This window comes from Zootermopsis nevadensis, unplaced genomic scaffold (assembly GCF_977971745.1).
Source record: "Zootermopsis nevadensis isolate Lab colony 2312 unplaced genomic scaffold, Znev_1.0 Znev_ptg000068l, whole genome shotgun sequence".
NCBI classification, from domain to species: domain Eukaryota; kingdom Metazoa; phylum Arthropoda; class Insecta; order Blattodea; family Termopsidae; genus Zootermopsis; species Zootermopsis nevadensis.
Window position 1 is genome coordinate 2,719,849 of NW_028259199.1, and position 13,602 is coordinate 2,733,450.

A 13,602-nucleotide genomic window follows, 5' to 3' on the forward strand; every position below is an offset into this window, starting at 1 on the left:
CAATGTATGTGGAAGGGTTTGGAGGATAGAAACATTTTAATTTTTCTAGATTATTCGAAACTCAATTTTTGAAAAGGCAAATATCTCCCGATCTGTAGGCATCTGAGAGACAAACCTTATGTCACTTTGTTTTAACGTATATGTCAACTTCATGTCAGAATCTCGTCAATGTATGTCCAAGGGTTTGACCGATAGAGACATTTTAATTTTTCGAGATTATTCGCAAGTCGATATTTCAAAAGGCAAATATCTCCCGATCTGTAGGCATCTGAGAGACAAAACTTATGTCACTTTGAGGGAACGCATATGTCAACTTCATGTCAGAGTCTCGTCAATGTATGTCCGAGGGTTTGGAGGATAGAGACATTTTAATTTTTCGAGATTATTCGAAAGTCAATTTTTAAAAGGCAAATATCTCCCGATCTGTAGGCATCTGAGAGACAAAACTTATGTCACTTTGAGGGAACGTATATGTCAACTTCTTGTCAGAATCTCGTCAATGTATGTCCAAGGGTTTGGACGATAGAGACATTTAAATTTTTCGAGATTATTCGAAAGTCAATTTTTAAAAGGCAAATATCTCCCGATCTGTAGGCATCTGAAAGACAAACCTTATGCCACTTAGAGGGAACGCATATGTCAACTTCATGTCAGAGTCTCGTCAATGTATGTCCAAGGGTTTGGAGGATAGAGACATTTAAATTTTACTAGATTATTCGAAAGTCAATTTTTAAAAGGCAAATATCTCCCGATCGGTAGGAATCTGAGAGACAAAACGTATGTCACTTTGAGGGAACGTATATGTCAACTAAATGTCAGAATCTCGTCAAGGTATATCAAAGGGTTTGGACGATAGAGACATTTAAAGTTTTTCGAGATTATTCGAAAGTCAATTTTTAAAAGGCAAATATCTCCCGATCTGTAGGCATCTGAGAGACAAAAATTATGCTACTTTGAGGGAACGCACATGTCAACTTCATGTCAGAGTCTCGTCAATGTATGTCCAAGGGTTTGGAGGATAGAGACATTTTAATTTATCGAGATTATTCGAAAGTCAATTTTTAAAAGCAAATATCTCCCGATCTGTACGAATCTGAGAAACAAAACTTATGTCACTTTGAGGGAACGTATATGTCAACTTGCTGTCAGAGTCACGTCAATGTATGTCCAAGGGTGTGGAGGGTAGAGACATTTAAATTTTTAGAGATTATTCGAAAGTCAATTTTTGAAAAGGCAAATATCTCCCGATCAATAGGAATCTAAGAGACAAAACTTATGTCACTTTGTTTTAACGTATATGTCAACTTCATGTCAGAATCTCGTCAATGTATGTCCAAGGGTTTGGACGATAGAGACATTTATATTTTTAGAGATTATTCGAAAGTCAATTTTTAAAAGACTAATATCTCCCGATCTGTAGGAATCTGAGAGACAAACCTTATGACACTTTGAGGGAACGCATATGTAAACTTCCTGTCAGAGTCACGTCAATGTATGTCCAAGGGTTTGGAGGATAGAGACATTTATATTTTTAGAGATTATTCGAAAGTCAATTTTTAAAAGACTAATATCTCCCGATCTGTAGGAATCTGAGAGACAAACCTTATGACACTTAGAGGGAACGTGTACGTTAACTTCATATCAGAATCTAGTCAATGTATGACCAAGGGTTTGGACGATAGAGACATTTAAATTTTTCAAGACTATTCGAAAGTCAATTTTTAAAGGGCAAATATCTCCCGATCTGTAGGAATCTGAGAGACAAAACTTATGTCACTTTGAGGGAACGTATATGTCAACTTGCTGTCAGAGTCACGTCATTGTATGTCCAAGGGTGTGGAGGATAGAGTCATTTAAATTTTTAGAGATTATTCGAAAGTCAATTTTTGCAAAGGCAAATATCTCCCGATCAATAGGAATCTAAGAGACAAAACTTATGTCACTTTGAGGGAACGTATTTGTCAACATCATGTCAGAATCTCGTCAATGTATGTCCAAGTGTTTGGAGGATAGAGACATTTAAATTTTTAGAGATTATTCGAAAGTAAATTTTTAAAAGGCAAATATCTCCCGATCTGTAGGAATCTGAGAGACAAAACTTATGTCACTTAGAGGGAACGTATATGTCAACTTCGTGTCAGAATCTCGTCAACGTATGTCCAAGGGTTTGGACGATAGAGACATATTAATTTTTCGAGATTATTCGAAAGTCAATTTTTAAAAGGCAAATATCTCCCGATCTGTAAGCATATGAGAGACAAACCTTATATCACTTTGAGGGAACGCATATGTCAACTTCATGTCAGAGTCTCGTCAATGTATGTCCAAGGGTTTGGACGATAGAGACATTTAAATTTTTAGAGATTATTCGAAAGTCAATTATTAAAAGGCAAATATCTCCCGATCTGTAGGAATCTGAGAGACAAAACTAATGTCACTTTGAGGGAACGTATATGTAAATGTCCTGTCAGAGTCACGTCAATGTATGTCCAAGGGTTTGGAGGATAGAGACATTTTAATTTTACGAGATTATTCGAAAGTCAATTATTAAAAGGCAAATATCTCCCGATCTGTAGGAATCTGAGAGACAAACCTTATGTCACTTTGAGGGAACGTGTGTGTCAACTTCATGCCAGAATCTCGTCAATGTAAGTCCAAGGGTTTGGACGATAGACACATTTTAATTTTTCGAGATTATTTGAAAGTCAATTTTTAAAAGGCAAATATCTCCCGATCTGTAGGCATCTGAGAGACAAACCGTATGTCACTTTGATGGAACGAAAATATCAACCTCATGTCAGAGTCTCGTCAATATATATGCAAGTGTTTGGAGGATAGAGACATTTTAATTTTTCGTGATTATTCGAAAGACAATTTTTGAAAAGGCAAATATCTCCCGATCTGTAGGAATCTGAGAGACAAAACTTATGTCACTTTGAGGGAACGTAAATGTCAACCACATGTCAGAGTCACGTCAATGTATGTCCAAGGTTTTGGAGGATAGAGACATTTTAATTTTTCGAGATTATTCGAAAGTCAATTATTCAAAGGCAAATTTCTCCCGATCTGTAGGAATCTGAGAGACAAAACTTATGTCACTTTGAGGTAGAGTATATGTTAACTTCATGACAGAGTCACGTCAATGTATGCCCAAGGGTTTGGAGGATAGAGACATTTTAATTTTTCGAGATTATTCGAAAGTCAATTTTTGAAAAGGCAAATATCTCCCGATCTGTAGGAATCTGAGAGACAAAACTTATGTCACTTTGAGGGAGCGTATATGTCAACTTTATGTCATAGTCACGTCAATGTATGTCGAAGGGTTTGGAGGATAGAGACATTTAAATTTCTAGGGTTTATTCGAAAGTCAATTTTTTAAAGGCAAATATCTCCCGATCTGTAGGAATCTGAGAGGCAAAACTTATGCCACGTAGAGGGAACGTATATGTCAACTTCATGTCAGAATCTCGTCAATGTATGTCCAAGGGATTGGACGATAGAGACATTTAAATTTTTAGAGATTATTCGAAAGTCAATTTTTAAAAGGCAAATATCTCCCGATCTGTAGGAATCTGAGAGACAAAACTTATGTCACCTTGAGGGAACGTATATGTAAATGTCCTGTCGGAGTCACGTCAATGTATGTGAAAGGGTTTGGAGGATAGAGACATTTAAATTTTTCGAGATTATTCGAAAGTCGATTTTTAAAAGGCAAATATCTCCCGATCTGTAGGCATCTGAGAGACAAACCTTATGTCACTTAGAGGGAACGCATATGTCAACTTCATGTCAAAGTCTCGTCAATGTATGTCCAAGGGTTTGGAGGATAGAGACATTTTAATATTTCGAGATCATTCTAAAGTCAATTTTTAAAAGGCAAATATCTCCCGATCTGTAGGAATCTAAGAGACAAAACTAATGTCACTTTGAGGGAACGTATATGTCAACTTCATGTCATAGTCACGTCAATGTATGTCTAAGGGTTTGGAGGATAGAGACATTTAAATTTCTAGGGTTTATTCGAAAGTCAATTTTTTAAAGGCAAATATCTCCCGATCTGTAGGAATCTGAGAGACAAACCTTATGCCACTTAGAGGGAACGTATATGACAACTTCATGTCAGAATCTCGTCAATGTATGTCCAAGGGTTTGGACGATAGAGACATTTTATTTTTTCGAGATTTTTCGAAAGTCAATTATTAAGAGGCAAATATCTCCCGATCTGTAGGAATCTGAGAGACAAAACTAATGTCACTTTGAGGGAACATATATGTCAACTTCCTGTCAGAGTCACGTCAATGTATGTCCAAGGGTTTGGAGGATAGAGACATTTAAATTTTTAGAGATTATTCGAAAGTCAATTTTTAAAAGGCAAATATCTCCCGATCTGTAAGAATCTGAGAGACGAAACTTATGTCACTTTGAGGGAACGTATATGTAAATGTCCTGTCAGAGTCAAGTCAATGTATGTCCAAGGGTTTGGAGGATAGAGAAATTTTAATTTTACGAGATTATTCGAAAGTCAATTATTAAAAGGCAAATATCTCCCGATCTGTAAGAATCTGAGAGACAAACCTTATGTCACTTTGGGGTAACGCATATGTTAACTTCATGTCAGAGTCTCGTCAATGTATGTCCAAGGGTTTGGAGGATAGAGACAGTTTAATTTTTCGAGATAATTCGAAAGTCAATTTTTGAAAAAGCAAATATCTCCCGATCTGTATTAATCTGAGAGACAAAACTTATGTCACTTTGAGGGAACGTATATGTTAACTTCATGTCAGAGTCACGTCAATGTATGTCGAAGGGTTTGGAGGATAGAGACATTTAAATTTTTAGAGATTATTCGAAAGTCAATTTTTAAAAGGGAAATATCTCCCGATCTGTAGGAATCTGAGAGACAAAACTTATGTCACTTTGAGGGAACGTATATGTCAACGTCCTGTCAGGGTCACGTCAATGTATGTCCAAGGGTTTGGAGGATAGAGACATTTAAATTTTTAGAGATTATTCGAAAGTGAATTTTTGAAAAGGCAAATATCTCCCGATCAATAGGAATCTAAGAGACAAAACTTATGTCACTTTGATGGACCGTATATATCAACTTCATGTCAGAATCTCGTCAATGTATGTCCAAGGGTTTGGACGATAGAGACATTTTAATTTTTCGAGATTATTCGCAAGTCAATTTTTCAAAAGGCAAATATCTCCCGATCTGTAGGCATCTGAGAGACAAAACTTATATCACTTTGAGGGAACGCATATGTCAACTTCATGTCAGAGTCTCGTCAATGTATGTCCAAGGGTTTGGACGATAGAGATATTTTAATTTCTCGAGATTATTCGAAAGTCAATTTTTAAAAGGCAAATATCTCCCGATCTGTAGGAATCTGAGAGACAAAACTTATGTCACTTTGAGGGAACGTATATGTCAACTTCCTGTCAGAGGCACGTCAATGTATGTCCAAGGGTTTGGAGGATAGAGACATTTAAATTTTTAGAGATTATTCGAAAGTCAATTTTTGAAAAGGCAAATATCTCCCGATCTGTAGGCATCTGAGAGACAAACGTTATGTCACTTTGAGGGAACGCATATGTCAACTTCATGTCAGAGTCTCGTCAATGTATGTCCAAGGGTTTGGAGGATAAGGACATTTTAATTTTTCGAGATTATTCGAAAGTCAATTCTTGAAAAGGCAAATATCTCCCGATCTGTATTAATCTGAGAGACAAAACCTATGTCACTTTGAGGGAACGTTTATGTCAACTTCATGTCATAGTCACGTCAATGTATGTCAAAGGGTTTGGAGGATAGAGACATTTAAATTTCTGGAGATTATTCGAAAGTCAATTATTAAAAGGCAAATATCTCCCGATCTGTAGGAATCTGATAGTCAAAACTTATGTCACTTTGAGGGAACGTATATGTAAACGTCCTTACAGAGTCACGTCAATGTATGTCCAAGGGTATGGAGGATAAAGACATTTTAATTTGTCGAGATTATTCGAAAGTCAAGATATGAACAGGCAAATATCTCCCGATCTGTAGGAATCTGAGAGACAAAACTATTGTTACTTCGAGGGAACGCATATGTCATCGTCATGTCAGAGTCACGTCAATGTATATCCAAGGGTTTGCAGGATACAGACATTTAAATTTTTCAGGGTTATTCGAAAGTCAATTTTTCAAAGGCATATATCTCGCGATGTGTAGGAATCTGAGAGAAACAACTCATGTCACTAGGAGGTCACATATATGTCAACTTCGTGTCAGAGTCACGACAATGTACGTCCAATTGTTCGGAGGATAGGGACATTTGAATTTTTCGAGATTATTCGAAAGTCAATTTTTGAAAAGGCAAATATCTCGCGATCTGTAGGAATCTGAGAGACAACACTTATGTCACTTTGAGGGAAGGTATATGTCATAGACATGTCAGAGTCGCGACAATGTAAGTCCAAGGGTTTCGAGGATAGAGACATTTTAATTTTTCGAGATTAATCGAAAGTCAATTATTAAAAGGCAAATATCTCCCGATCTGTAGGAATCTGAGAGACTTAACTTATGCCACTTTGAGAGAACGTATATGTCAACTTCACGTCAGAGTCTCGTCAATGTATGTCCAAACGTTTGGAGGATAGAGACATTTGAAATTTTGGAGATTATTCGAAAGTCAATTTTTAAAAGGCAAATATCTCCCTATCTGTAGGAATCTGAGAGACAAAACGTATGTCACTTTGAGGGAACGCATATGTCAACTTCCCGTCAGAGTCACGTTAATGTAGGTCCAAGGGTTTGGAGGATAGAGACATTTAATTTTTCGTGATTATTCGAAAGTCAATTTTTGAAAAGGCAAATATCTCCCGATCTGTAGGAATCTGAGAGACAAAACCTATGTCACTTTGAGGGAACGTATATGTCAACTTCATGTCAGAATCTCGTCAATGTATATCCAAGGGTTTGGATGATAGAGACATTTTAATTTTTAGAGATTATTCGAAAGTGAATTTTTAAAAGGCAAATATCTCCCGATCTGTAGGCATCTGAGAGACAAACCTTATGTCACTTTGAGGGAGCGTATATGTCAACTTCCTGTCAGAGTCACGTCAATGTATGTCCAAGGGTTTGGAGGATAGAGACATTTTAATTTTACGAGATTATTCTAAAGTCAATTTGTAAAATGGCAAATATCTCCCGATCTGTAGGAATCTAAGAGACAAACCTTATGTCACTTTGTGGGACCGTATATGTCAACTTCATGTCAGAATCACGTCAATGTATGTCCGAGGGTTTGGAGGATAGAGACATTTAAATTTTTCGAGATTAGTCGAAAGTCGAGTTTTGAAAAGGCAAATATCTCCCGATCTGTGGGAATCTGAGAGACAACACTTATGTCACTTTGAGGGAAGGTATATGTCATAGACATGTCAGAGTCGCGACAATGTAAGTCCAAGGGTTTGGAGGATAGAGACATTTTAATTTTTCGAGGTTATTCGAAAGTCACTTTTTCAAAGGCATATATCTCGCGATGTGTAGGAACCTGAGAGAAACAACTCATGTCACTAGGAGGTCACGCATATGTCAACTTCATGTCAGAGACACGTCAATGTATGTCCAAGGGTTTGGAGGATAGACACATTTTAATTTTTCGAGATTATTCGAACGTCAATTTTTAAAAGGCAAATATCTCCCGATCTCTAGGAATCTGAGAGACAAAACGTTTGCCACTTTGAGGGAACGTATATGTCAACTTCATGTCAGAATCTCGTCAATGTATGTCCAAGGGTTTGGAGGATAGAGACATTTGAATTTTTCGAGATTATTCGAAAGTCAATTTTTAAAAGGCATATATCTCCCGATCTGTAGGCATCTGAGAGAGAAACCTTATGTCACTTTGAGGGAACGCATATGTCAACTTCATGCCAGAGTCTCGTCAATGTATGTCCAAGGTTTTGGAGGATAGAGACATTTTAATTTCTCGAGATTATTCGAAAATCAATTTTTAAAAGGCAAATATCTCCCGATCTGTAGGAATCTGAGAGACAAACCTTATGTCACTTCGTGGGAACGCATATGTCAACTTCATGTCAGAGTCACGTCAATGTATGTCCGAAGGTTTGGAGGATAGAGACATTTTAATTTTTCGAGATTATTCGAAAGTCAATTTTTAAAAGGCAAATATCTCCCGATCTGTAGGAATCTGAGAGACAAAACTTATGTCACTTTGAGGGAACGTAAATGTCAACTTCATGTCATAGTCACGTCAATGTATATCCAAGGGTTTGGAGGATAGAGACATTTAAATTTTTAGAGATTATTCGAAAGTCAATTTTTAAAAGGCAATTATTTCCCGATCTGTTGGAATCTGAGAGTCAAAACTTATGTCACTTTGAGGGAACGTATATGTCAACTTCCTGTCAGAGGAACGTCAATGTATGTCCAAGGGTTTGGAGGGTAGAGAAATTTAAATTTTTAGAGATTATTCGAAAGTCAACTTTTAAAGACAAATATCTCCCGATCTGTAGGAATCTGAGAGACAAAACTTATGTCACTTTGAGGGAACGTATATGTCAACTTCATATCAGAGTCTCGTCAATGTATGTTGAAGGGTTTGGAGGATAGAGACATTTTAATTTTTCGAGATTATTCGAAAGTCAATTTTTAAAAGGCAAATATCTCCAGATCTGTAGGCATCTGAGAGACAAAACGTATGTCACTTTGAGGGAACGCAAATTTCAACTTAATGTCAGAGTCACGTCAATGTATGTCCAAGGGTTTGGATGATAGAGACATTTTAATTTTTCGAGATTATTCGAAAGTCAATTTTTGAAAAGGCAAATAAGTCCCGATGTGTAGGAATCTGAGATACAAAACTGATGTCACTTTGAGGTAACGTATATGTCAACTTCATGTCAGAGTCACGTCAATGTATGTCCAAGGGTTTGGAGGATAGAGACTTTTTAATTTTTCACTGTTATTCGAAAGTCAATTTTTGAAAGGCATATATCTCGCGATGTGTAGGAATCCGAGAGAAAAAACTTATGTCACTTTGAGGGAACGTATATGTCAACTTCATGTCAGAGTCACGTTAATGTATGTCCAAGGGTTTGGAGGATAGAGACAATTGAATTTTTCGAGATTATTCGAAAGTCAATTTTTGAAAAGGCAAATAAGTCCCGATGTTTAGGAATCTGAGAGACAAAACTGATGTCACTTTGAGGGAACGTATATGTCAACTTCATGTCAGAGTCACGTCAATGTATGTCCAAGGGTTTGAAGGATAGAGACATTTTAATTTTTCACAGTTATTGGAAAGTCAATTTTTCAAAGGCATATATCTCGCGATGTGTTGGAATCTGAGAGAAACAACTCATGTCACTATGAGGTGACGTATATGTAAACTTCGTGTCAGAGTCACGACAATGTACGTCCAAGGGTTTGGAGGATAGGGACATTTGAATTTTTCGAGATTATTCGAAAGTCAATTTTTGAAAAGGCAAATATCTCGCGATCTGTAGGAATCTGTGAGACAACACTTATGTCACTTTGAGGGAAGGTATATGTCATAGACATGTCAGAGTGGCGACAATGTAAGTCCAAGGGTTTGGAGGATAGAGACATTTTAATTTTTCGAGGTTATTCGAAAGTCACTTTTTCAGAGGCATATATCTCGCGATGTGTAGGAATCCGAGAGACAAAACTTATGTCACTTTGAGGGAACGTATATGTCAACTTCATGTCAGAGTCACGTCAAAGTATGTCCAAGGGTTTGGAGGATAGAGACATTTTAATTTTTCGAGATTATTCGAAAGTCAATTTTTGAAAAGGCAAATATCTCCCGATCTGTAGGAATCTTGAGAGACAAAACTTATGTCACTTTGAGGGAACGTATATGTCAACTTCATGTCAGAGTCACGTCAATGTATGTCCAAGGGTTTGGAGGATAGAGACATTTTAATTTTTCACTGTTATTCGAAAGTCAATTTTTGAAAGGCATATATCTCGCGATGTGTAGGAATCCGAGTAACAAAACTTATGTCACTTTGAGGGAACGTATATGTCAACTTCATGTCAGAGTCTCGTCAATGTATGTCCAAGGGTTTGGAGGATAGAGACAATTTAATTTTTCGAGATTATTCGAAAGTCAATTTTTGAAAAGGCAAGTAAGTCCCGATGTGTAGGAATCTGAGAGACAAAACTGATGTCACTTTGAGGGAACGTATATGTCAACTTCATGTCAGAGTCACGTCAATGTATGTCCAAGGGTTTGAAGGATAGAGACATTTTAATTTTTCACAGTTATTCGAAAGTCAATTTTTCAAAGGCATATATCTCGCGATGTGTAGGAATCTGATAGAAACAACTCATGTCACTATGAGGTCACGTATATGTCAACTTCGTGTCAGAGTCACGACAATGTACGTCCAAGAGTTTGGATGATAGGGACATTTGAATTTTTCGAGATTATTCGAAAGTCAATTTTTGAAAAGGCAAATATCTCGCGATCTGTAGGAATCTGTGAGACAACACTTATGTCACTTTGAGGGAAGGTATATGTCATAGACATGTCAGAGTGGCGACAATGTAAGTCCAAGGGTTTGGAGGATAGAGACATTTTAATTTTTCGAGGTTATTCGAAAGTCACTTTTTCAAAGGCATATATCTCGCGATGTCTAGGAATCTGAGAGACAAACCTCATATCAGTGTGAGGACACTTGTATGCCAACTTCTTGTCAGAGTCACGTCAATGTATGTCCAAGGGTTTGCGGGATAGAGGCATTTTAATTTTTCACGGTTATTCGAAAGTCAATTTTTCAAAGGCATTTATCTCGCGATGTGTACGAATCTGAGAGAAAGAACTCATGTCACTATGAGGTCACGTATATGTCAACTTCGTGTCAGAGTCACGACAATGTACGTCCAAGGGTTTGGGGGATAGAGACATTTTAATTTTTCGAGATTATTCGAAAGTCAATTTTTGAGAAGGCAAATATCTCCCGATCTGTAGGCATCTGAGAGACAAACCTTATGTCACTTTGAGGGATTGTATATGTCAACTTCCTGTCAGAGTCACGTCAATGTATGTCCAAGGGTTTGGAGGATAGAGACATTTTAATTTTTCGAGATTATTCGAAAGTCAATTTTTGAGAAGGCAAATATCTCCCGATCTGTAGGCATCTGAGAGACAAACCTTATGTCACTTTGAGGGATTGTATATGTCAACTTCCTGTCAGAGTCACGTCAATGTATGTCCAAGGGTTTGGAGGATAGAGACATTTTAATTTTTCGAGATTATTCGAAAGTCAATTTTTGAAAAGGCAAATATCTCCCGATCTGTAGGAATCTTGAGAGACGAAACTTATGTCACTTTGAGGGAACGTATATGTCAACTTCATGTCAGAGTCACGTCAATGTATGTCCAAGGGTTTGGAGAATAGAGACATTTTAATTTTTCACTGTTATTCGAAAGTCAATTTTTGAAAGGCATATATCTCGCGATGTGTAGGAATCCGAGAGACAAAACTTATGTCACTTTGAGGGAACGTATATGTCAACTTCATGTCAGAGTCACGTCAATGTATGTCCAAGGGTTTGGAGGATAGAGACAATTTAATTTTTCGAGATTATTCGAAAGTCAATTTTTGAAAAGGCAAATATCTCCTGATCTGTAGGAATCTGAGAGACAAACCTTATGTCACTTTGAGGGAACGTATATGTCAACTTCATGTCAGAGTCACGTCAATGTATGTCCAAGGGTTTGGATGATAGAGACATTTTAATTTTTCGAGATTATTCGAAAGTCAATTTTTGAAAAGGCAAATAAGTCCCGATGTGTAGGAATCTGAGAGACAAAACTGATGTCACTTTGAGGGAACGTATATGTCAACTTCATGTCAGAGTCACGTCAATGTATGTCCAAGGGTTTGAAGGATAGAGACATTTAAATTTTTCAGAGTTATTCGAAAGTCAATTTTTCAAAGGCATATATCTCGCGATGTGTAGGAATCTGAGAGAAACAACTCATGTAACTATGAGGTCACGTATATGTCAACTTCGTGTCAGAGTCTCGACAATGTACGTCCAAGGGTTTGGGGGATAGGGACATTTGAATTTTTTGAGATTATTCGAAAGTCAATTTTTGAAAAGGCAAATATCTCGCGATCTGTAGGAATCTGAGAGACAACACTTATGTCACTTTGAGGGAAGGTATATGTCATAGACATGTCAGAGTCGCGACAATGTAAGTCCAAGGGTTTGGAGGATAGAGACATTTTAATTTTTCGAGGTTATTCGAAAGTCACTTTTTCAAAGGCATATATCTCGCGATGTGTAGGATTCTGAGAGACAAACCTCATATCAGTGTGAGGACACTTATATGCCAACTTCATGTCAGAGTCACGTCAATGTATGTTCAAGGGTTTGCAGGATAGAGGCATTTTAATTTTTCACGGTTAATTGAAAGTCAATTTTTCAAAGGCATTTATCTCGCGATGTGTACGAATCTGAGAGAAAGAACTCATGTCACTATGGTGTCACGTACATGTCAACCTCATGTCAGAGTCACGACAATGTACGTCCAAGGGTTTGCAGGATAGAGAACTTTTACTTTTTCGCGGGTATTCGAAAGTAAATTTTTCAAAGGCATATATCTTCCGATCTGTAGGAAACTGAGAGACAAAACTCCTGCCGTGTCTTCAAACTGTTGGTAACGTATCTGAAACACGCATGTCATTGCTAAATGTACCTCTGACTTTTCTTCACGGTGGTACTGTCTTGTCTCAATCTCGTACGTCTTAGGTAAATGTACTATTGTCGTGTCTTATGGAATTCATCGGAATAAAGTATAAATATCACAAAACAACGCACTTGCATACAGCACACCAGCTCAAGGAACACAATACATCATCATACAGTAGCGTATGACACAATAAATTGCCATTTGAAATATTATAAATTCTGTGTGATGTGTGACTAATTTTTGTCTTAACAAACAAAATACGAGCTACAAAACATGCATGATGTGGGTGGGTGCGTGTTTGGGTTAATCTTCTTATGGATACATAGATTGGTAAATACATGAAGGGATGGATAGATATGTAGATGGGTAAATAGATAAATAGGCAGACACATAGACAGGAGACAGAGAAAGAGATACACAGAGAGAGAGAGAGAGATAGAGATATTCAGATAGATAGAATAGATAGGTTATATAGGTAGAGAAACCGAGATATCTAAAGCCGGCCTGATAATCTTTTATACTCGTACTATTCTGTGGCCTGAGTGAACAACCGTCTGTCATCAAATGTTATATGAGTAAGGATCGCCTTTCACTACATCCTCGATGTTAATTCTGAAAATACCTAAACCCCATCTCTAATGAGTATTTGTATTCATAACATATTAATAATATAATTGGCTTCTTTCTCTAACTAACGAAAGTAAAATATTTAATCCAAGAATGTATTCCACACATACTCAAGTGTAACCACTCATGTAGCCAAAAATCTATTATGTCATATGAAAAAAGTAACGCAGTCCTAATACACGCCATGTGGGACGCTTGGCTGGAGAGGCAGTTATTAAGTACAAATTTATTTCTG